The sequence below is a fragment of the Phyllobates terribilis genome, unplaced genomic scaffold, assembly GCF_046119375.1.
Source record: "Phyllobates terribilis strain yellow unplaced genomic scaffold, ASM4611937v1 Scaffold_7__3_contigs__length_470593459, whole genome shotgun sequence".
Taxonomy (NCBI): Eukaryota; Metazoa; Chordata; class Amphibia; order Anura; family Dendrobatidae; genus Phyllobates; species Phyllobates terribilis.
In genome coordinates this window covers 262995299-263018274 of record NW_027362767.1, presented here as the reverse complement: position 1 = coordinate 263018274, position 22976 = coordinate 262995299, and the positions used below count along the sequence as shown (strand labels likewise).

The following is a 22976-nucleotide window of genomic DNA, read 5'->3' as shown; positions in this document are numbered from 1 at the left end:
ACCCTCTGGAATTGGCGGGAGACTTCTTTTTGAGGTAAATGTGAACTTTTCTTCAGGCACGCAGTACCCGGTTGTTGCGGGCACGTGATCCTGCCAACTACGCCAAAGTTGACGCGCCCCCTGGGCCATGCTGTTAGGGATACCCGGAGCCGGATCAGATGGGGGTTGTAGTCTCCGAGTGGCTGTGACCCGGTCCGTGCCCAGGGTGTCAAACTCAGTGTGCGGCAGTCCTTGCAGATTTTCTTAGTGTCGACTACGCCACCCGTTGATTTGCGGTCAAAAGGCCGCCGCTGCAGGATGGTCCGCTGAGGCTGGTGGTGTGAGTGCAGCTGTGGTAGTATAACCCCCAACGGGAGGGGTATAGCCTCAGGGGGTCAGACGTGGAGGATGGTGGTTGTTGTGGTGTAGAAAGGAGACTCTGAGACGGGAGGTGCAGTTCAGGGTTTTTACTTACTGATGTTCTTTTGGTCACTCTGGCCTTGAGTGACCACCCGAGCCGTGCTGCGTCCACCAGGTCCTGGACTCGGCCAACCCCCAGGCAATTCTGGAGCGTGGTCCTGAGCTCCTTTCTGACTTTCCCTTTCTACTGGCCGTTCCCACCAGGGATCCACTTATGTCCGGCTCCCTCGGGTCTCTTGTTGGTCAAGCCTCCTCTGGGCTCCCTGACCCTATGCTCGGTGTGCCTTTCTAGTGGATTTGGTGAGGGTCGTGGCAGATCCTGCCCACGACCTCCGGTTCCTGGCTAAGGTTTGCTTTGGCCTCCGCCAGCTTGGGTTCCGGTACCCTTGTTCGCCAACCCCTCACCCTTCTGTCCTTATTCTGGGATCTTGGGGTTCTTTCTTCTTTCCTCTCTGGGTCCTTCTGACTCCTCTCTCTCTCTCAGCAGGCTCTGTTCTGGAGCTGGGCCCAGCCGGAGCCACAGCTCCCTGTCAGCCCTCCTGACTGAACTCCTCTGCTCTGCTCCTCAGGTTAAACTCTCACTGACTGACCCTGTTCTAAGATGGTGCCCACCTTATATACTCCCTCTATGTGTGAGCCCAGGTGACCAGCACCCAATGAGCTCCTATCTTTACCCAGACTACTCCCCCTATCTGCCCCTACACTACTGGGATGTTCCACCCCCCTCCCACTCCAGCCAGGGACAGACGCTGTCGTACCTGCACATAAACTGGTGGGAGTACCGTTGATCTGTCCCCCGGAAATGGGATGTATGTAGTGCATGCAGCCTACTGAGCTCAGTTCCATACTCCATCCTTACCCGGGAGTGGAATACCACACCTCTGGCTTGAGGTGTAATACCCCTGTAGCAGCCGAATCCTCAGGGTGCTACAAGACCAACTAAGCAACCCTGGCTATAAATAGCACGGCACAACCAGTCAAAATATGTGTTTATGACAAAGCAAACCCCCCTAAATAATATAAGTGAATCAAGGAATGAGTAGGAGAGATGGTCTATTGGCAATGGGGCCTCATATTTTAGAGGTATTGGCCAGATTGTGTCACCAAAGTCGTATATGACGTGGCACAGTTGATCCACATATAAATAACAGGCCAGGCATTCCTGAGTGGTCAAGTCAAGAAAATAAGTAAATAAAAAATATATGGAAGAATAATTACCTGCTGGCACCAGAGACCCTACACGTTACGCTGCTCAGACGCAGCTTCGTCAGGGGTATCTTCCATATATTTTTTATTTACTTATTTTCTTGACTTGACCACTCAGGAATGCCTGGCCTGTTATTTATATGTGGATCAACTGTGCCACGTCATATACGACTTTGGTGACACAATCTGGCCAATACCTCTAAAATATGAGGCCCCATTGCCAATAGACCATCTCTCCTACTCATTCCTTGATTCACTTATATTATTTAGGGGGGTTTGCTTTGTCATAAACACATATTTTGACTGGTTGTGCCGTGCTATTTATAGCCAGGGTTGCTTAGTTGGTCTACATTAATCGAATGTTATATAAGTGATGTAAAATATACCTGTGGCACATAACATAGTGGGGTTTATTGCTATTTTTATGCATATTATCATGAATTCCCCCATATGAAGATTGCACATGTTTTTGTCTGTTTTAAATGCTTTTAAAAAAATTTTCTTTTGTTGTCTAAATCCACATCGTGGGCGCACAGCCTTATGGGAACTATTATGTGTGATTGAGGAGGACGTGGTGCAGAAAGTAGAGTTTTTTCAAGAGTGGGAGGTGGGACTGTGGAAGGTTCGAGGGATGGAGGTGGAGCTGGAGTGGAGCCTGGGCAGAGTCTAAAGGGGGCCTTTTAATTTTGGCAGTATGGGGCCCTGAAATTCTTAGTGGCAACCCTGTGTACAGTTGGTATAACCTGGGCATCTCCTGTATATTATATATGTACAGCTGGTATAACCTGGGCATCTCCTGTATATTATATATGTATAGCTGGTATAACCTGAGCATCTCCAGTATATAATTATATATGTACAGCTGGTATAACCTGGGCATCTTCTATATATAATTATACATGTACATCTGGTATAATCTGGGCATCTCCTGTATATTATATATGTATAGCTGGTATAACCTGAGCATCTCCAGTATATAATTATATACAGTCATATGAAAAAGTTTGGGCACCCCTATTAATCTTAAGCTTAATGTTTTATAAAAATTGGTGTTTTTGCAACAGCTATTTCAGTTTGATATATGTAATAACTGTTGGATACAGTAATGTTTCTGCCTTGAAATGAGGTTTATTGTACTAACAGAAAATGTGCAATCTGCATTCAAACAAAATTTGACAGGTGCATAAGTATGGGCACCTCACCAGAAAAGTGACATTAATATTTAGTAGATCCTCCTTTTGCAAAAATAACAGCCTCTAGTCGCTTCCTGTAGCTTTTAATGAGTTCCTGGATCCTGGATGAAGGTATTTTTGACCATTCCTCTTTACAAAACAATTCCAGTTCAGTTAAGTTTGATGGTCGCCGAGCATGGACAGCCTCTTCAAATGATCCCACAGATGTTCAATGATATTCAGGTCTGGGGACTGGGATGGCCATTCCAGAACATTGTAATTGTTCCTCTGCATGAATGCCTGAGTAGATTTGGAGTGGTGTTTTGGATCATTGTCTTGCTGAAAGATCCATCCACTGCGTAACTTCAACTTTATCACTGATTCTTGAAAACTATTGCCAAGAATCTGCTGATACTGAGTGGAATCCATGCGTCCCTCAACTTTAACAAGATTCCCAGTGCCGGCATTGACCACACAGCCCCAAAGCATGATGGAACCTCCACCAAATTTTACTGTGGGTAGCAAGTGTTTTTCTTGGAATGCTGTGTTTTTTTGCCACCATGCATAACGCCTTTTTGTATGACCAAACAACTCAATCTTGGTTTCATCAGTCCACAGGACCTTCTTCCAAAAAGAAATAGGCTTCTTCAAATGTGCTTTTGCATACCTCAGCCAACTCTGTTTGTGCGTACTTGCAGAAACGGCTTCTTTCGCATCACTCTCCCATACAGCTTCTCCTTGTGCAAAGTGCGTTGTATAGTTGACCGATGCACAGTGACACCATCTGCAGCAAGTTGATGCTGCAGCTCTCTGGAGGTGGTCTGAGGATTGTCCTTGACTGATCTCACCATTCTTCTTCTCTGCCTTTCTGATGTTTTTCTTGTCCTGACACTTCTGGCCTTAAAAAGAACTGTCCCTATGTTCTTCCATTTCCTTACTATGTTCCTCACAGTGGAAACTGACAGGTTAAATCTCTGAGACAGCTTTTTGTATCCTTCCCCTGAACAACTATGTTGAATAATCTTTGTTTTCAGATCATTTGACAGTTGTTTTGAGGAGCCCATGATGCCACTCTTCAGAGGAGATTCAAACAGGAGAACAACTTGCAAGTGGCCACTTTAAGTAGCTTTTCTCATGATTGAATACACCTGGCTATAAAGTTCAAAGCTCAATGAGGTTACAAAACCAAAAAAAGTGCTTTAGTAAGTCAGTAAAAAGTAGGCAGGAGTATTTAAAACAAGAAAATGATAAGGGTGCCCATACTTATGCACCGGTCAAATTTTGTTTGAATGCAGATTGCACATTTTCTGTTAGCACAATAAACCTCATTTCAAGGCAGAAACATTACTGTGTCCAACAGTTATTACATATATCAAACTGAAATAGCTGTTGCAAAAACACCAATTTTTATAAAACATTAAGCTTAAGATTAATAGGGGTGCCCAAACTTTTACATATGACTGTATGTACAGCTGGTATAACCTGGGCATCTTCTATATATAATTATACATGTACATCTGGTATAACCTGGGCATCTCCTGTATATTATATATGTATAGCTGGTATAACCTGAGCATCTACTGTATATAATTTTAAATGTACAGCTGGTATAACCTGGGCATCTTCTATATATAATTATATATGTACATCTGGCATAACCTGGGCATCTCCTGTATATTATATATGTATAGCTAGTATAACCTGAGCATCTCCTGTATATAATTATATATGTACAGCTGGTATAACCTGGGCATATTGTATATATAATTATACATGTACATCTGGTATAACCTGGGCATCACCTGTATGTTATATATGTATAGCTAGTATAACCTGAGCATCTACTGTATATAATTTTAAATGTACAGCTGGTATAACCTGGGCATCTTCAATATATAATTGTATATGCACAGCTGGTATAACCTGAGCATCTCCTGTATATAATTATATATGTACAGCTAGTATAACCTGGGCATATTCTATATATAATTATACATGTACATCTGGTATAACCTGGGCATCTCCTGTATATTAAATATGTATAGCTGGTATAACCTGAGCATCTACTGTATATAATTTTAAATGTACAGCTTGTATAACCTGGGCATCTTCTATATATAATTGTATATGCACAGCTGGTTGTATAATTGTATATACACTCCTGTATATAATTATATATGTACAGCTGGTATAACCTGGTCATCTCCTGTATATAATTGTATATGTACAGCTGGTATAACCTGGACATCTTCTATATATAATTATACATGTACATCTAGTATAACCTGGGCATCTCCTGTATATTATATATGTATAGCTGGTATAACCTGAGCATCTCCCGTATATAATTATATATTTACAGCTGGTATAACCTGAGCATCTCCTGTATATAATTTTACACGTACAGCTGCTATAACCTGGGTATCTTCTGTATATAGTTATACATGTGCTGCTGGTATAACCTGGGCATCTCCTGTATATAATTATATATGCACAGCTGGTATAACCTGGGCATCTCCTGTATATAATTATATATGTACAGCCGGTATAACCTTGGCATCTCCTGTATATAATTATATATGTACAGCTGCTATAACCTGGGTATCTTCTGTATATAGTTATACATGTGCAGCTGGTATAACCTGGGCATCTCCTGTATATAATTATGTATGTACAGCCGGTATAACCTGGGTATCTCCTGTATATAATTATATATGCACAGCGGGTATAACCTGGACATCTCCTGTATATAATAATACATGTGCAGCTGGTATAACCTGGGCATCTCCTGTATATAATTATATATGTACAGCTGATATAACCTGAGCATCTCCTGTATATAATTATATATGCACAGCTGGTATAACCTGGGCATCTCCTGTATATAATTATGTATGTACAGCCGGTATAACCTGGGCATCTCCTCTATATAATTAAATATGTACAGCCGGTATAACTTGGGCGTCTCCTGTATATAATTATATATGTACTGCTAGTATAACCTGGGTATCTCCTGTATATAATTATACATGTACAGCTGGTATAACCTGGGTATCTCCTGTATATAATTATACATGTACAGCTGGTATAACCTGGGCATCTCCTGTATATAATTATACATGTACAGCTGGTATAACTTTGGCGTCTCCTGTATATAATTATATATGTAGTGCTAGTATAATGAGGACATTTCTTGTATATCATTATATATTTACAGCTGGTATAACTTGGGCTTCTACTGTATATAATTATATATTTACAGCTGATATTAGTTATACATCCTCTTGCATATAGTGATATGGAAAATGCTGATATAGCCCGGCTATCTCCGGTATATAGTTATACATGTACAGCTGGTATAATCTGGGCATTTCCTGTATATATTTAGATATGTACAGCAGGTATCTTCTGTATATAATTATATATGTACAGCTGGTATAAGTTATACATCCTCATGTAGATAGTGATATGGAGCATGCTGGTATAACCTGGTATCTTCTGTATAGCTGGTATAAGTTATACATCCTCTGTCATCATGTATATAGTGATATGGAGCATGCTGGTATAACCTGGTATCTTCTGTTCAGCTGGTATAAGTTATACATTCTCTTGTATATAGTGATATGGAGCATGCTGGTATAACCTGGTATCTTCTGTACAGCTGGTATAAGTTATACATTCTCTTGTATATAGTGATATGGAGCATGCTGGTATAACCTGGTATCTTCTGTTCAGCTGGTATAAGTTATACATCCTCGTGTATATAGTGATATGGAGCATGCTGGTACAACCTGGGTATCTTCTGTACAGCTGGTGTAAGTTATACATTCTCTTGTATATAGTGATATGGAGCATGCTGGTATAACCTGGTATCTTCTGTACAGCTGGTATAAGTTATACATTCTCTTGTATATAGTGATATGGAGCATGCTGGTATAACCTGGTATCTTCTGTACAGCTGGTATAAGTTATACATCCTCTGTCCTCATGTATATAGTGATATGGAGCATGCTGGTATAACCTGGTATCTTCTGTACAGCTGGTATAAGTTACACATTCTCTTGTATATAGTGATATGGAGCATGCTGGTATAACCTGGTATCTTCTGTACAGCTGGTATAAGTTATACATTCTCTTGTATATAGTGATATGGAGCATGCTGGTATAACCTGGTATCTTCTGTTCAGCTGGTATAAGTTATACATCCTCATGTATATAGTGATATGGAGCATGCTGGTACAACCTGGGTATCTTCTGTACAGCTGGTGTAAGTTATACATTCTCTTGTATATAGTGATATGGAGCATGCTGGTATAACCTGGTATCTTCTGTACAGCTGGTATAAGTTATACATTCTCTTGTATATAGTGATATGGAGCATGCTGGTATAACCTGGTATCTTCTGTACAGCTGGTATAAGTTATACATCCTCTGTCCTCATGTATATAGTGATATGGAGCATGCTGGTATAACCTGGTATCTTCTGTTCAGCTGGTATAAGTTATACATTCTCTTGTATATAGTGATATGGAGCATGCTGGTATAACCTGGTATCTTCTGTACAGCTGGTATAAGTTATACATTCTCTTGTATATAGTGATATGGAGCATGCTGGTATAACCTGGTATCTTCTGTACAGCTGGTATAAGTTATACATTCTCTTGTATATAGTGATATGGAGCATGCTGGTATAACCTGGTATCTTCTGTTCAGCTGGTATAAGTTATACATTCTCTTGTATATAGTGATATGGAGCATGCTGGTATAACCTGGGTATCTTCTGTACAGCTGGTGTAAGTTATATAGTGATATGGAGCATGCTGGTATAACCTGGGTATCTTCTGTACAGCTGGTGTAAGTTATACATTCTCTTGTATATAGTGATATGGAGCATGCTGGTATAACCTGGTATCTTCTGTACAGCTGGTATAAGTTATACATTCTCTTGTATATAGTGATATGGAGCATGCTGGTATAACCTGGTATCTTCTGTATAGCTGGTATAAGTTATACATTCTCTTGTATATAGTGATATGGAGTATGCTGGTATAACCTGGTATCTTCTGTACAGCTGGTATAAGTTATACATTCTCTTGTATATAGTGATATGGAGCATGCTGGTACAACCTGGGTATCTTCTGTACAGCTGGTATAAGTTATACATTCTCTTGTATATAGTGATATGGAGCATGCTGGTACAACCTGGGTATCTTCTGTACAGCTGGTGTAAGTTATACATTCTCTTGTATATAGTGATATGGAGCATGCTGGTATAACCTGGGTATCTTCTGTACAGCTGGTATAAGTTATACATTCTCTTGTATATAGTGATATGGAGCATGCTGGTATAACCTGGGTATCTTCTGTACAGCTGGTGTAAGTTATATAGTGATATGGAGCATGCTGGTATAACCTGGGTATCTTCTGTACAGCTGGTACAAGTTATATATCTTCATGTATAGAGTAATATGGAGCATACTGCTATAATATTTACTAATATACAGAGTATCATGTACACAGCTGTGACATGGCCACTTCCACATGGTTAACACAGGGCTGCAGTCTGGTATTACAGGACTTTTCCCTGGGAATCCAAGCACCTGTAAACTTCACTATCACAATATTGACACTATGAAACATTGTATCTCATAAAGCATATAACCATCACATAAAAGTATCAGAATTACTATTCTAAAGAATCCTTTAAGCTAAGCTTCATTTCCTAATAAGTCTGAGGCAAGTAGATCCTTTGTGACCCCCTATGATTTATTGAGCAAGACCAGAAACTAAACTTCTGAATATTATATTTGGATTTTTGTGTAGCGAGTCTATGGAGTGATTTTTGACAAAATTTATAATAAAATAACATTATTATAGTGAGATAATAGAAGTTACGGTATAAAAGCGTATTTATCCCTCAAAACATGATCCACCAGGTTCCTAAGTTGAAATCCAGCCCATTGTGATATCTTTATGGACTTTGTGTGTTCTTTCTGTGAGTTTTTTATTTTTTACCAGCCTCAACACATTGATAACCCTTGGACTTAATGTGAAACATAACAGCTCATATGGGAAATTAGATTGTAAGCTCTGCTGGGACAGGGATTTATTAAGAAAGTATTGAAATGCAGCTTAATTGGTAATGTTTCAGGTGCCTAAGACAATATTATTATTATTGAGGAGGGGGGTAGATAATATTGCACCCATATTACTTCCCCTTTGTTGCATTGCTGAGCAAATAAGCTGTAATCGTAAGAATAAATCTGAGATCAAACAAGGAGTGTTTGTGGATCTGATTACCACATACCTGGAACCTGGAACAGACCCAGAGTCGCTCCTTCCTGAGATGCTGAGGAGTCTAGAAGACAAGTGAGAGGCTGCTTCTCCAAATCCCAATTTAAATTCTCCTCTTCCCCTCCCACTCTGCGCAGTGAAGGTTTAGCCATACCTAGTGCTGTTCAGTCACTACAAGTGGGATTTTACTTAGAGACAGTTAACTCCTTTCTTCCCTGTTGCATTTTAGCCTATCAAAAACACAGGTTGCAAAAGGGTAAGAGGCCCAGCCTGTGTTATCTCCCACATGCAGATGCTGCAAGGAGCAGTTTTACTAGCATTTCTTCTTTTGATATTTGTCATAAGGAGGGTAATTCCTCTAATATTTATTTCTGTTGCATATCTAGCAACAACATTTTCCGCACTGTTACATAGCTGTGATCACTAACTTTCTCTGGTGGGCCCCACAACATTCCAGTTTTTAGTGGGAGTTGAGACCCTGGAGGAAACCTGCACAAACAGGGAGCAAACATGCAAACTCCATGCAGGTTGGCCCTGTTCAGAATCAAAACTGGCACAAGGGATGTAACTCTTGTAGGGGCAGGGGTTGCAGTCGCACTGGGCCCTGGAGCATAGTTGGGCCCAAAAGTTCTCTTTGGCCCATAGGAGAAGAGCAATACTATAAAAATCCTGTGGTAATTGTTGGAGATTTTGAATTGAGGCAAACAAGCTTGAGATTATGCCCTGCTAACCACTAAGCCCCTATGTTGCCCATGTTTGTATACCCCTGTCAGTAAGATGTCAAACTCTGGCCCGTGGGCCAAATCTTGCCCGCGGGGTGGTTAAATTTGGCCTGCGACACCAGAGCCATCACCCCTATGTGGGGCCATTATTCTGTATGGAGGATTATGAGAGACCCATTATACTGTATGGAGGACTATGTAGGGTCTATTATTCTGTATGGAGGACTATGGGGGACCAATATACTGCATGGAGCACTATGTGGGGCCCATTATACTTTATGGAGGACTATGTGGGGCCATTATACTGTATGGAGGACTATGTGGGCCCATTATTATGTATGGAGGACTATGTGGGGTCCATTATACTGTACGGAGGACTATGTGGGGCCCATTATTCTGTATGGAGGACTATGTGGGGCCATTATACTGTATGGAGGACTATGTGGGGCCCATTATTCTGTATGGAGGACTATGTGGGGCCCATTATACTGTATGGAGGACTATGTGGGGCCCATTATTTTGTATGGAGGACTATGTGGGGCCCATTATTCTGTATGGAGGACTATGTGGGGCCCATTATTCTGTATGGAGGACTATGTGGTACCCATTATTATATATGGAGGACTATGTGGGGCCCATTATTCTGTATGGAGCACTATGTGGGGCCCATTATTCTGTATGGACGACTATGTGGGGCCCATTATACTGTATGGAGGACTATGTAGGGCCCATTATTCTGTATGGAGGACTATTTGGGGCCCATTATACTGTATGGAGGACTATGTAGGGCCCATTATTCTGTATGGAGGACTATGTAGGGCCAATTATTCTGTATGGAGGACTATGTGGGGCCCATTATACTGTATGGAGGACTATGTGGGGCCATTATATTGTATGGAGCACTATGTGGGGCCCATTATTCTTTATGGAGGACTATGTGGGGCCCATTATACTGTATGGAGGACTATGTGGGGCCCATTGTACTGTATGGAGGACTATGTGGGGCCCATTATACTGAATGGAGGACTATGTGGGCCCATTATTCTGTATGGAGCACTATGTGGGACCATTATACAGTATGGAGGACTATGTAGGGCCCGTTTTTCTTTATGGAGGGCTATGTGAAGTCCATTATTCTGTATGGAGGACTATATGGTGGCCATTATACTGTATGGAGGACTATGTGGACCCATTATTCTGTATGGAGGACTATGCAGGGCCCATTATTCTGTATGGAGGACTATGTGGGGCCATTATTCTGTATGGAGGACTATGTGGGGCCATTATTCTGTATGGAGGGCTATGTGGACCCATTATTCTGTATGGAGGACTATGTGGGGCCCATTATTCTGTATGGAGCACTATGTGGGGCACATTATTCTGTATGGATGACTATGTGGGGCCCATTATACTGTATGGAGGACTATGTAGGGCCCATTATTCTGTATGGAGGACTATTTGGAGCCCATTATACTGTATTGAGGACTATGTAGGGCCCATTATACTGTATGGAGGACTATGTAGGGCCCATTATTCTGTATGGAGGACTATGTGGGGCCTTTATACTGTATGGAGCACTATGTGGGGCCCATTATTCTGTATGGAGGACTATGTGGGGCCCATTATACTGTATGGAGGACTATGTGGTCCATTATTCTGTATGGAGGACTATGTGGGACCCATTATACTGTATGGAGGACTATGTAGGGTCCATTATTCTGTATGGAGGACTATGTGGGGCCCATTATACTGTATGGAGGACTATGTGGGGCCCATTATACTGTATGGAGGACTATGTGGGGCCCATTATACTGTATGGAGGACTATGTGGGCCCATTATTCTGTATGGAGCACTATGTGGGGCCATTATACAGTATGGAGGACTATGTAGGGCCCGTTTTTCTTTATGGAGGGCTATGTGAAGCCCATTATTCTGTATGGAGGACTATATGGTGGTCATTATACTGTATGGAGGACTATGTGGACCCATTATTCTGTATGGAGGACTATGCAGGGCCCATTATTCTGTATGGAAGTCTATGTGGGGCCATTATTCTGTATGGAAGACTATGTGGGGCCATTATACTGTATGGAGGGCTATGTGGACCCATTATTTTGTATGGAGGACTATGTGGAGCCCATTATACTGTATACTGGTTGGCCCATGGCTTTGTCCATGTTTTTCATTTTAGCTCTCTGTGTGTTTGAGTTTGACATCCCTAATGTACATCTTTTGCAGCCAACAACTCTTAAGCCGGCCATGTACACAGTTGCAGACACATTAGTTCCGATGTCTGCAAAACATTAGCTCTATCTCTCCCATCTTCCCCATACACGTGAACTCTCGGTTTGGCTCAGCTATCATATGTTTTGTGACACTGCTGACTGGGGCTAATCTCACCTGAAAACAAAACGATCAGTTGTTGAAATTGCAACTCTCTGATCCTTCTCTCCCCCTTTTATCATCTGTCAGGAAAGAGTCAGGAGCACCCCGTACACTCAGATAGTTTCTCAGACCTGTAAAAATCGCAGGGTTCAGACTATTTTCATCCAATGTTCAAGGGGGAGCCTTAAAGGGAATCTGTCAGTAGGATCAACCCTCTTGAGCTGTCTATATAGCCATTTAGGTCATAGGAAGCTGAATAAAATGACACCTTGATATCTGCGATCCGATGTCTTATTCTACAGAAATCCACATTTTTCTTAATATGAAAATGAGCTGTAAAGATCTATGGGCTAAACATAGATCTCCCCAACAATCAAGGTATCATTTTATTAAACTTTCTATGACCTGCATGGCCTTATAGGCGACTTAGGAGGGTTGATCTTACTGACAGATGGACGTGACAGAGCCATACGCTTAGAGGCTGTATGGGGGCAAACAGAGCCCCTGCAGTTCGGTACTGGGTGCTGTACAGGACTTCTATAAAGCACCACTTCCATATTACTCTATCCAATAGAGCATGCCAGATGAACGTAACCGACTCTGAGCCCAAAACGTAAGATCTATCTTATTTATAAGTTTGCCGTGTGGTTTAGTGCAATCTATTTCTATCTGTTATCAGCAATTTCGGACTGGGGAGAGGTTCACAGTAGTGCTCCCCACCTTGCCATGAACACTACTTCATGTCACATATCACCAGTGCTGAGAACCTCCAGAAATGCTGACATCCATATGTGACTGATATCAGCTCCTCTTATACTGCACTATTATAAGTTAATGGCTTTTTTATAGTTGCGATTGAGTCTTTTTATACATAAATTTCAGTTCCCCTAAGTAATCCCTTTGTTGTAAAATAGCAAAGCTTCCACCCATATAACAAGGGCTATGTTGTCTGTATAGGATATTTAGAGCCATTCCAGAGGTACATTTATAATCTCACCCCTTCTGGACTCCTAACTTGTTTTTTTATGCTCTTTACCCCATGTCCCTATTAGAACCTTGTGTTTATTATTTAATGTCATTAATCGAGTGTTGCAGGAAATTTACTGGGATACAATGACTTTTAGATGAGGGAGACAGAAAGTTCTAAAAGATTTCAATGAATTCAATGGGAAGGTAAGGAACAACCCAAGTTCAGGTTGTGGAATTCTGAACTGCAATTTCTCCTTGCTAATCTATCAGATCGCTCCTCGAGGCTCCATGCCTTCTGCCATCTCCTATAATCTGCAGATTCCACAGTTTATCGGTTATTTTGTCCCTGAAATTCCCAATAAACCCTTATCCCTCCAACCATCTCTAGCTGTCTGGAGAAACTTTGCCAATATGATGAAACTTGAAAGCAGTATGGAAGTGTGTGCATCTATTTCACAGAGATAAACCACAGCACAAGCCATGGCTATATAAGCACCAATGTATTCAGGCATTGGTGCCAACCCCAAGCATGCCACAAGTATCAGAGCCTCAGACACAAATGCACAATGCCCTAAAGATTATACTTTTAACTTTATTAAGAAGCGCAAAGTGATTCACCCTTGGTGTCAGCAGGATGTGGTCTATGACAAGCCCTGATTGCAAGGAAAAGTTCCCTGCAGGGGCACAGCTATAGAGGCGTGCAGATGTAGAAGTCGCTGCCACCTAAATGGCTATATAGGGGCCTGATAACAGATTTTTTATTGAGGCTTAGGAGACATGAGTTAAAATCCTGGACCCTGTCTCCAAACCGTTAGAATTGGGGACAAATACTAGCACCCCTTTGATAAAGTTCAGGGAGCATTTCCACATTTAGATTTCTGCTATTTTTTTGACTGTCTCATCAAAATTACCCTCCAGAAATAGAGGCCCCGGAGGTTGCAGGAGGATGAGGACATAAACACACATTGCACAAAAAAAAAACAAAGAAATGTTGTGACTCATGGGCCGGCCCTTTATTGAATATTATAAAAGATTGTAGATAGAAGCCAAAAAAAAGTGAGTGTTATCAAAGATAAAGTGAAATGTGCACACATGTGCCATACTAAACAGCAGATTCTCTCTGTCCCACTGTGATTTTCAGGAATGCACAAAGTAATGACTTCTGCACATTGGACTAACACAAAATGTTGGTTTTAATACCAGGGCTGTGGAGTCAGTAAGCCAAACCTTCCACTCCGACTCCTCAATTTCCCTGACTTCCGACTCCACAGCCCGGCCTCACTAATGAGCGTGTACATAAAGTGCAGCACAGATTCATCTCAACTAAAAGCTGACATCCTTAGATCAGGAACAGAACAGACATTTATAGGACATTTCATAACTTTCCCAAATTCTTATGGAAACATTTACAGCACATCCTGCATTGAACTACTGTACCCAATGTATTATATATTTTAGGAGTCGGAGTCGGTCAATTTTATACCGACTCCAACTCCACCAAAATGGACACAGACTCCACAGCCCTGTTTAATAGCATACTGCTAGAATATAGCATCCAATTATTATTGGGGAGGATCTGGGCTCCCACCAATCTTAAGAATGAAGGGGCCAAGGTCTGGTATAGTGCTGTATCCCCCTTTAAGTTCTACCATTGTGGTGGCGTCACCAACTTTGCAAGTGGCAGCAGACAAGACCAGGCTTTTGAATGCAGCTGTCTGCACCGCCGGGTCACTAGGAGCTCTGCAAAGAAAAAACAATTAATGGGACAATGCGCTGAAGCAGTGCAGCAGCCCCCCGATTCTCAGAATCAGTGGGGGTCTTAGCATCATACCATCACTTTATAGGATGGCAACTGTCACATGTGTAATCATGCAACCAACCATTTTTAAGGCTACATAATGACTTTAACCTTCTGCTAATGCTGCATGGCCTCAAATGTTTGTGGAATAGACGGTGCTCATAGAAGAGTTTACACATCGACGCCATATTGCATTTGTGACGCCTACTTCGCTACTCGCTAGCCCACCCTGAGAGATGGGGGTACTGGGAGCCGGGTCAGATTTTGGAGGTTGCAGTCGTGGCCTGGACCCGGTCCGTGCCCAGGGTTGTCACATCAAAATAAGGGCTAGGAGGGACGGTGGTAATCGAGTGGATATAAATGACTACGCCACCTGTGGTTTCTGGTGATCCTCCACCAGCGCAGCGTTCAGTCCTCTGAGGCGGGATGTAGTGGCAGCAGAAGATGGTACTACTCCCCACAGGCGGAGCAGGGCCTCAGGGCAGAGGGAACAGGAGGATGGGAGAAGTAGTAGGAAGTTCTGATGTGGTGCCGCGCAGAAATAAAGGACTAGAGGCCATAGGGGTCGTCTTCCAAGCTTTACTCACGGTAGAACGCACAGCTGCAAGGCTTCTCCCTGCTCCTCACGGCGGGCTGCGGCCACCAGGAAGGGGTTCAGCACACTCCGGGTAGTTCGGGTGCATCAATCAGGACCCCCTGCACCAGAGTGTTCCTAGACTTTCCCACTAGGTCCTCTCCCGTCCGTATGTGGTGCGTGTTACAAGGCTGGGTCTCCCTCTGGACTATGCACAGAACAAGGGTACGGGTGGCGGCTCCGCTCCGTCCGTTACCCGGTGGGATCCTCTGAGCCTCCGGGCTTCTCTGACTAAGACTTAAAGTGACAGAGTCAGATATCGGGGGCCGATACCCCTTTTGCAGCAGGAATCCCTCTGACTAGGCCAGAATAGTGAGGACAGGTGGCGTATGCAGCTCCGTCTGCATCCTCCTGGGATCCTTTTGCCTGTGGAGCTTGTCTCCTCTACTCCCCTCCAGGCCTTCTTAGGTAGGGACCTTGACCGGGTAGAGACAGCCGTTAACTCTAGCCCGCTCCTCGCCTCAAGGTCAGAGCACGAGGACCGTGTATCCTCAATCAGCTGCATGTTCACACAGAAAGCCACGTTCAGTGCTGAAGATCACAATCAAAGACCATAAGCCCAAGATGGCCGTTTATTAAATATGAATTTTGTGGTGTAACCTCTAAGTGTGTCCTCCACCCTCTCCCACTACATGGTTCCCCCTATCTTTTGGTTCCCCCCCATCTCCTCTATCCCGGCTGGGGCAGCACTATGGTGCCTTTAAGCCCCCCTCAGGACAGAAGTGGTGTAGTGTTGAATGGATGGCTGAGTCCTGAGAGGTGCTCCTTCCTTACCTCGGAGAGGAGATACCACACCTCGGTCTGAGGTGCCGTACCCCTGTGGCGACTGAACCCTCAGGGGCGCCACACATTTATTTGCTTTCACTTTTACCCAATTCATTGCAAAAACTGAGGTTTTCCTATTGCCATATGTCTTGTGCAAGAAGGGAAAGGAAACATGTACTTAAAGAAACCCTCCTCCTCCTCCTCCCATCAAAGTTTTTATTCTCTTGATATATTTCAATCATTATCATTATTATATTATACAGCACTGTGTACTTACAATTGCTCATTTTGCCTTTCTACCCAGCTAATTCTTCTCTTTGCTCTATGTAGAAACAGGAAGTCTCTTGCCCATGCATTTATCATTCCCCTCTTCAACTCCTGACCCAGCTGCTTCCCCCTCCCCCTGCCAGGGACTTTTGCAGTGACTGATGACTCATACAGGGTAAAGAGACTTCCTGTTTCTACATAGAGCTTAGAAGGATTCAGCTAGTCAGTTTTTAATTAAGTGATGTCATAGACCTAATGGAAAAGAGAACAATTAGCTGAGTAGAAAGGCAAAATGAGCAATTGTAAGTACACAGTGCTATATAATATGTAATATATTAAGAGGATAAAACTATTGGTGGGAGTGCTTCTTTAACCCCTTTACAGCCCATGACGTATTAATACGCGTCTGTGCCCTGGGACTTAAGAGCCTGACCCGTATTAGTACGTCATGGCGATCGTGCGCGCACACAGGCTGTGCAGGCGCGATCGCCGCCGGGTGTCAGCTGATTGTCACAGCTGACACCCGGTACTATGTGCAGGGAGCGGTCTCGCACCGCTCCCGGGACATTAACCCCCGCAGCAGCATTGCGTTGGCTAAGGGGAGGTGACCGCAATACTCACCTCCTCTTCCGGCCTCCAACGCTGTCTGCCGCTGCTTCCCGGGTGTTGTCATGACGACCCGATGTTGTCGTGACAACATCCGGGTCACCAGACAGCAGGAAGATTGTTTGCTCATGCGCAGTGCATGAGCAAACAATCGTCTCGCTGTGCAGCACTGACTGCCTGCATAGCACAGGGTGGTGCTCCATCCCTATGCTATGCAGGCGATCAGAATAAAAAAAGTGAAAGTCCCAGAGTGGGACAAAGTAAAAAAGTGTAAAAACTCTCAGAAAGTGAAAAAAAAAAAAAAAATTGTAAAAATATTTAAAAAAAAATAAAAAAAAAGAATCCATCAAAAATAAAAATATAATGTACCCATCAATAAATATTATGAAAAAAAAACAAAACAAAACAATAAAAGTACACATATTTGGTATTGCCGCGTCCGGAACGACCCGACCTATAAAACTGTCCCACTAGTTAACCCCTTCAGTGAACACGGTAAAAAAATAAAATAAAAAACGAAGCAAAAAACAATGCTTTATCATCATTCCGCCAAACAAAAAATGGAATAACACGCGATCAAAAAGACGAATATAAATAAAAAAGGTACCACTGAAAACGTCATCTTGTCCCGCAAAAGCAAGCCGCCATACAGCTCCATCATCCGAAAAATCAAAACGTTATAGCTCTCAGAATAAAGCGATGCAAAAAAATTTTTTGTATAAAATAGCATTTATTGTGTAAAAACGCCAAAACCTAGAAAAACGATATAAATGTGGTACCGCTGTAAACGTACTGACCCGAAGAATAAAGCTACCTTATCAATTTTACCACACGCGGAGTAGAATAAAAATATAAAAAAAAAAACAATTCCTGAATTGTTGGTTTTTGTTTATTCTGCCTCCCAAAAGCTGGAATAGAAAGCGATCAAAAAATGTCACGTGCCTGAAAATGGCACCAATAAAAACGTCAACTCATCCCGCAAAAAGCAAGCCATTACATGACTCTGTCGGCCAAAATATGGAAAAATTCTAGCTCTCAAAATATGGCGATGCAAAAACTAGATTTTACAAAATATGTGTCTTTTAGTGTGTGACAGTTGTCAGTCATAAAAACCCGATATGATTCTGGTATCTCTGTAGTCGCATCGACCCAAAGAATAAAGTAATCTCATGACTTATACCGCACGAGGAACGGCGTAAAAAATAAACGCTAGGGCTGGGGTTGGGGTTGTGCTAATGTTAGGGTTGGGGTCAGGGTTGGGCTAGGGTAGGGTTAGGGTTGTTTTCTTTTTTATAAAAAAAAAAAAAAAAGACGATATGGCAACTAGTGTTGAACGCAAGTGCTCGCTACTTGAGTTTGCATCGGGTGCTCGGGTATGCATTGAGTATCGCGGGTGCTCGAGTCTCCGCCCCATATGCTTCGCAGCCAAAAAAACCTTGCGGGGATTGCCTGCCATGCTTGAGCGATCCCCGCATGTTTTTTTTGGGGTGTCTAATAACCGTGAAACATGCGGGCGGGGACTCGAGCATTTCACTTGAGCACCCGTGATACATGATGCATACCTGAGTACCCGATGCAAACTCAAGTAGCGAGCACTTGCGCTCAAGACTAATGACAACTTATTCAATATGATGACCTAATGTCATCAAATTCTGTGTCGTACCTCTGGGTTCAAAATGTTCACTATACCCCTTGATAAAATCCTTGAGGGGTGTAGTTTCCAAAATGGGGTCACTTGTGGGGGGTTTCAACTATTTAGGCACATCAGGGACTCTTCAAACGCGACATGGCGTCCGCTCGATTCCAGCCAATTTTGCGTTCAAAAAGTCACACAGTGCTCCTTCCCTTCTGAACTCTGCCGTGCGCCCAAACACTGTATTTTCCCCACATATGGGGTATTGGCGTACTCAGGAGAAATTGCACAAAAGTTTTTGGGGTCCATTTTCTCCTCTTACCCTTGTAAAAATAAAAAAATTGGGGCTAAAACATCATTGTTGTGGAAAAAGTTTGATTTTTTTATTTTCACGGCTCCATGTTATAAACTTCTGTAAAGGACTTGGGGGTTCAGGGTGCTCACCACACATCTAGATAAGTTCCCTGAGGGGTCTAGTTTCCAAAATGGTGTCACTTGTGGGGGGTTTCCACTGTTTAGGCACATCAGGGGCACATCCGCTAATTATTCAAGCAAATTTTACATTCAAAAAGTCAAATGGCACTCCTTCCCTTCCGAACCCTGCCGCGCGCCCAAACAGTGGTTTTCCCCCACATATGGGGTATCTGCTTACTCAGGAGAAATTGCACAACAAACTGCATGGTGCAATTTCTCCTGTTACCCTTATGAAAATGCAAAAGTGGGGGCTGAAAAACATTTTTGTGGGAAAAATGTGAAAATTGTATTTTTACGGCTCAATGTTATAAACTTCTGTGAAGCACCTGGGGGTTCAACGTGCTCACCACACATCTAGATAAGTTCCCTGAGGGGTCTAGTTTCCAAAAGGTGTCAATTGTGGGCGGTTTCCACTGTTTAGGCACATCAGGGGCTCCCCAAATGCAACATGGCGTCCGCTAATTATTCAAGCAAATTTTACATTCAAAAAGTCAAATAGCGCTCCTTCCCTTCCGAACCCTGCCGTGCGCCCAAACAGTGGTTTTCCCCCACATATGGGGTATCTGCTTACTCAGGAGAAATTGCACAACAAATTTTGGGGTCCATTTTTTCCTGTTACCCCTGCGAAAATAAAAAAAAATGGGTCTAAAGTAACATTTTTGTGAAAAAAGTTAAATGTTAATTTTTTTCTTCCACATTCCAAAAATACCTGTGAAGCACCTGAAGGGTTAATAAAGTTATTGAATGTGGTTTTGAGCACCTTGAGGGGTGCAGTTTTTAGAATGGTGTCACTTTTGGGTATTTTCTGTCATAAAGACCCCTCAAAGTGACTTTAAATATGATGTGGTCCCTAAAAAAATGGTTTTGTAAATTTTTTTGGAAAAATTAGAAATCGCTGGTCAACTTTTAACCCTTATAGCTCCCCAATAAAAAAAAATTTTGGTTCCAAAATTGTGCTGATGTAAAGTAGACATGTGGGACATGTTATTTATTAACTATTTTGTGTAACATATCTCTCTGATTTAAGGGCATAAAAATAAAAATTTTGAAAATTGCTAACTTTTCGCCAAATTTCCGTTTTTTTCACAAATAAACGCAAGTGATATTGAAGAAATTTTACCACTATCATGAAGTACAATATGTCACGAAAAAACAGTCTCAGAATCAGGGGGATCCGTTGAAGCGTTCCAGAGTAATTACCTCATAAAGTGACAGTGGTCAGAATTGAAAAAATTGGCCTGGTCATTAACGTGCAAACCACCCTCGGGGGTAAAGGGGTTAATGAATGTCATTGCACCCAATAACCTGATCTAATGGGGCCTGTGCTGGTGATTGGAACAGTATATATTCCACAGAAGATCCCCAGCTCTTATAGCATTCATGTTGTACAAGAATACTTCAGTAATGAGACATATTAATAGTGACGCAGACGTTGTGTAATAGGATGTTTTATTAGCCCCACGTTATACTGAAATCAATGCCAATTATTGCATAAGAGTAAATGCATCTGCCATGAATCTCAGTGTCTGTAAGCATTGCCAGGAGACCCAGAGGTACAGGGTGTTGGCCACAGGTATGATTACTTGGTAAAAACAATACATGCTAATCCGTTTGCCACATGGTCAAGGCGGTCCCCTGTTCAGTAAGTAGGGCTGGCTCCTTCTTTAGTGGACTCAACCTTGCTATATATTACATGCATGGGGACTTATTCATGGGAACCATATGATAGTAATGAAAGTTTGGGATTAGGGCAGTACACACAGTGGTGCCTTTTGTCAACTACTATTTATGACAGGTAGGAATCGCCCCTACCACTAGATAGCCTGACAAAACTGAACTCGGGGCGCAGTTGCACATCTGAAATGACCCGTCATCCTTCCCTGTAATACCTCTGCCATTTGGCCGTGTACATAACGTACATTTAAGGGGTATTCCTGTTTCTAAGGGCACACATCTTCTCGCCTCCTGTGACCACCTGTGCATACGGTCAGGAGCCGCCTGTGGCCCCGACAATGCGGAATAGCCGTGCTCATTATGCAAATGAGCGGTGCCTTATTTTTTTTCACATGTGGACTTTCCTAATAGATGTTAATCTTTGGGGAAAGTCCACATGCGGACCCGCAAGAGAAATTGACATGCTGCGATCTGGAAAGACACGCCGCATGTCAGTTTCCGCGGGTGACCCGCAGGTGCCCAGAGATGCGTAGTGGACATGGCATTTCTAGAAATCCCATCCACTATGTTGTAACCGTCTGCACATACCCTCACTGATTTGTAGCTTAAAGAGTAGCCGTTGTTTTAATTCTGTTTTCATAAATCAATAGTGCACGTGAAAATAAGAAACTTTGTAATATATCTTATCAGAGAAATCTGCTTTTATCTCCTTCTGGACGGATCATTCATTCTCAACATCTTCAATTCGCAGGTAAATCTGTCATCAGTGAATATAGACTTTCCCATTACTGAGATAGGAGATGACTGTTGGTGCTCACAGTGTTCTATAGAGAACTGTAGCTGTGGTTTCAGGAGAACTTGTAGCAGCATGTCTGTGTCTGCCTATAGCTCCTCTTTCCTCCCCTCTGCATAGAACATTATAAGCACAAAATGTCTCCTCTGTAGTGGGAAAGTCTGTATTCGCCGAAGACAGATTTTATCCCTGAATTGAGATGTTGATCAGTTCAGGTGGAGAAAGAAGCCATTTTCTCTGATAAGATAAATTACAAAGCTGCTTATTTTCACATGTTCTATTGATTTATGATATAAGTATTACTCTTAAGTAATTATCTTGCAATACGAAATGTCAAAATCCATGCAGCACCATTCAGCAGGGGTCCTGGGCGATAAGTCAAGTAGTGACCCCGCGCGCTCAGCATTTTGGATACTAGGGTAAATGTAAATTCCTTGTACTCTAAGGTAGTAAAGAGATTAATTTTATAGTCCTTGGTAGTCTAAGGCAGTAAAGGGTTCCCATCCTCAGGGGATCCCCTGAGAAATGGCAGATCTGTGTGTTCGTCATCCCCCAAATCCAACCCATCGGAACAGAAAAAAATATAAAAAGTACACTTACTCCTTAAGGTCCTCAGAACAAGTGTGAGCCTCCTGAGGAATCTGGATGTCTCTTCCACATAGTTCTGTTTATCTTTCTATAAGAAATCCTCTGAGTGAGCAGGGAGCGGCCGAGCAACAGCGCAAGAATGATTATGACCTTGGCTTCCTTCACCATTAAAATTTATAATCTTCTTTTTGTGTGCAACCAGTGAGTGTGACACTTCCTTACACATGCTCACAATATCTTCATATAAACTGCGCCCAGCCCAGCCCTGGTTGGTCCGATGCCCTATGCTAAATAACCAGTGCAGGACTCGCCAGTGCAAACAAGGGCTTTATGTCGCAGGTATGAAACCCCAGCAACAGTATGGAGGGTCCATTCTGATCCATACTATGGGACCCTCTTTCTTTACTATGCTTCCAATTAAAAATATATCTCTCATACAAAAACATTTTTAATGCGGGATGAAGGTATACATACACTGGTAAATGTGGTATGGGACCCATGTAGAGAGGGTGCGCCAGTCCAGGTTGGGCCCTTATCGGTGGCTCTTAGGGCTCCCATTTCCCAATGCCATGCAAGGTGGTGAAGTAAGATAGCTA

The 22976-nt window shown here is 42.5% G+C and overlaps 1 protein-coding gene across 4 annotated transcripts in view; it reads right to left on the bottom strand.

Annotated features, from left to right (window-relative positions):
• LOC141154523 (ectonucleoside triphosphate diphosphohydrolase 8-like) overlaps positions 1-22587 on the bottom strand; it is a 57997-nt gene extending 35410 nt beyond the window's left edge. The window contains exon 1 of one of the 4 annotated variants that reach the window (XM_073640582.1): positions 22393-22587. The gene's annotated coding sequence lies outside the window, so the exon portion shown is untranslated. Of the gene's footprint in view, positions 1-9084; positions 9237-22392 lie in introns of those variants that run through there. The other 3 variants (XM_073640584.1, XM_073640581.1, XM_073640583.1) reach the window with 3 other exon arrangements.
• Between the last annotated feature and the right edge of the window lie 389 nt (positions 22588-22976).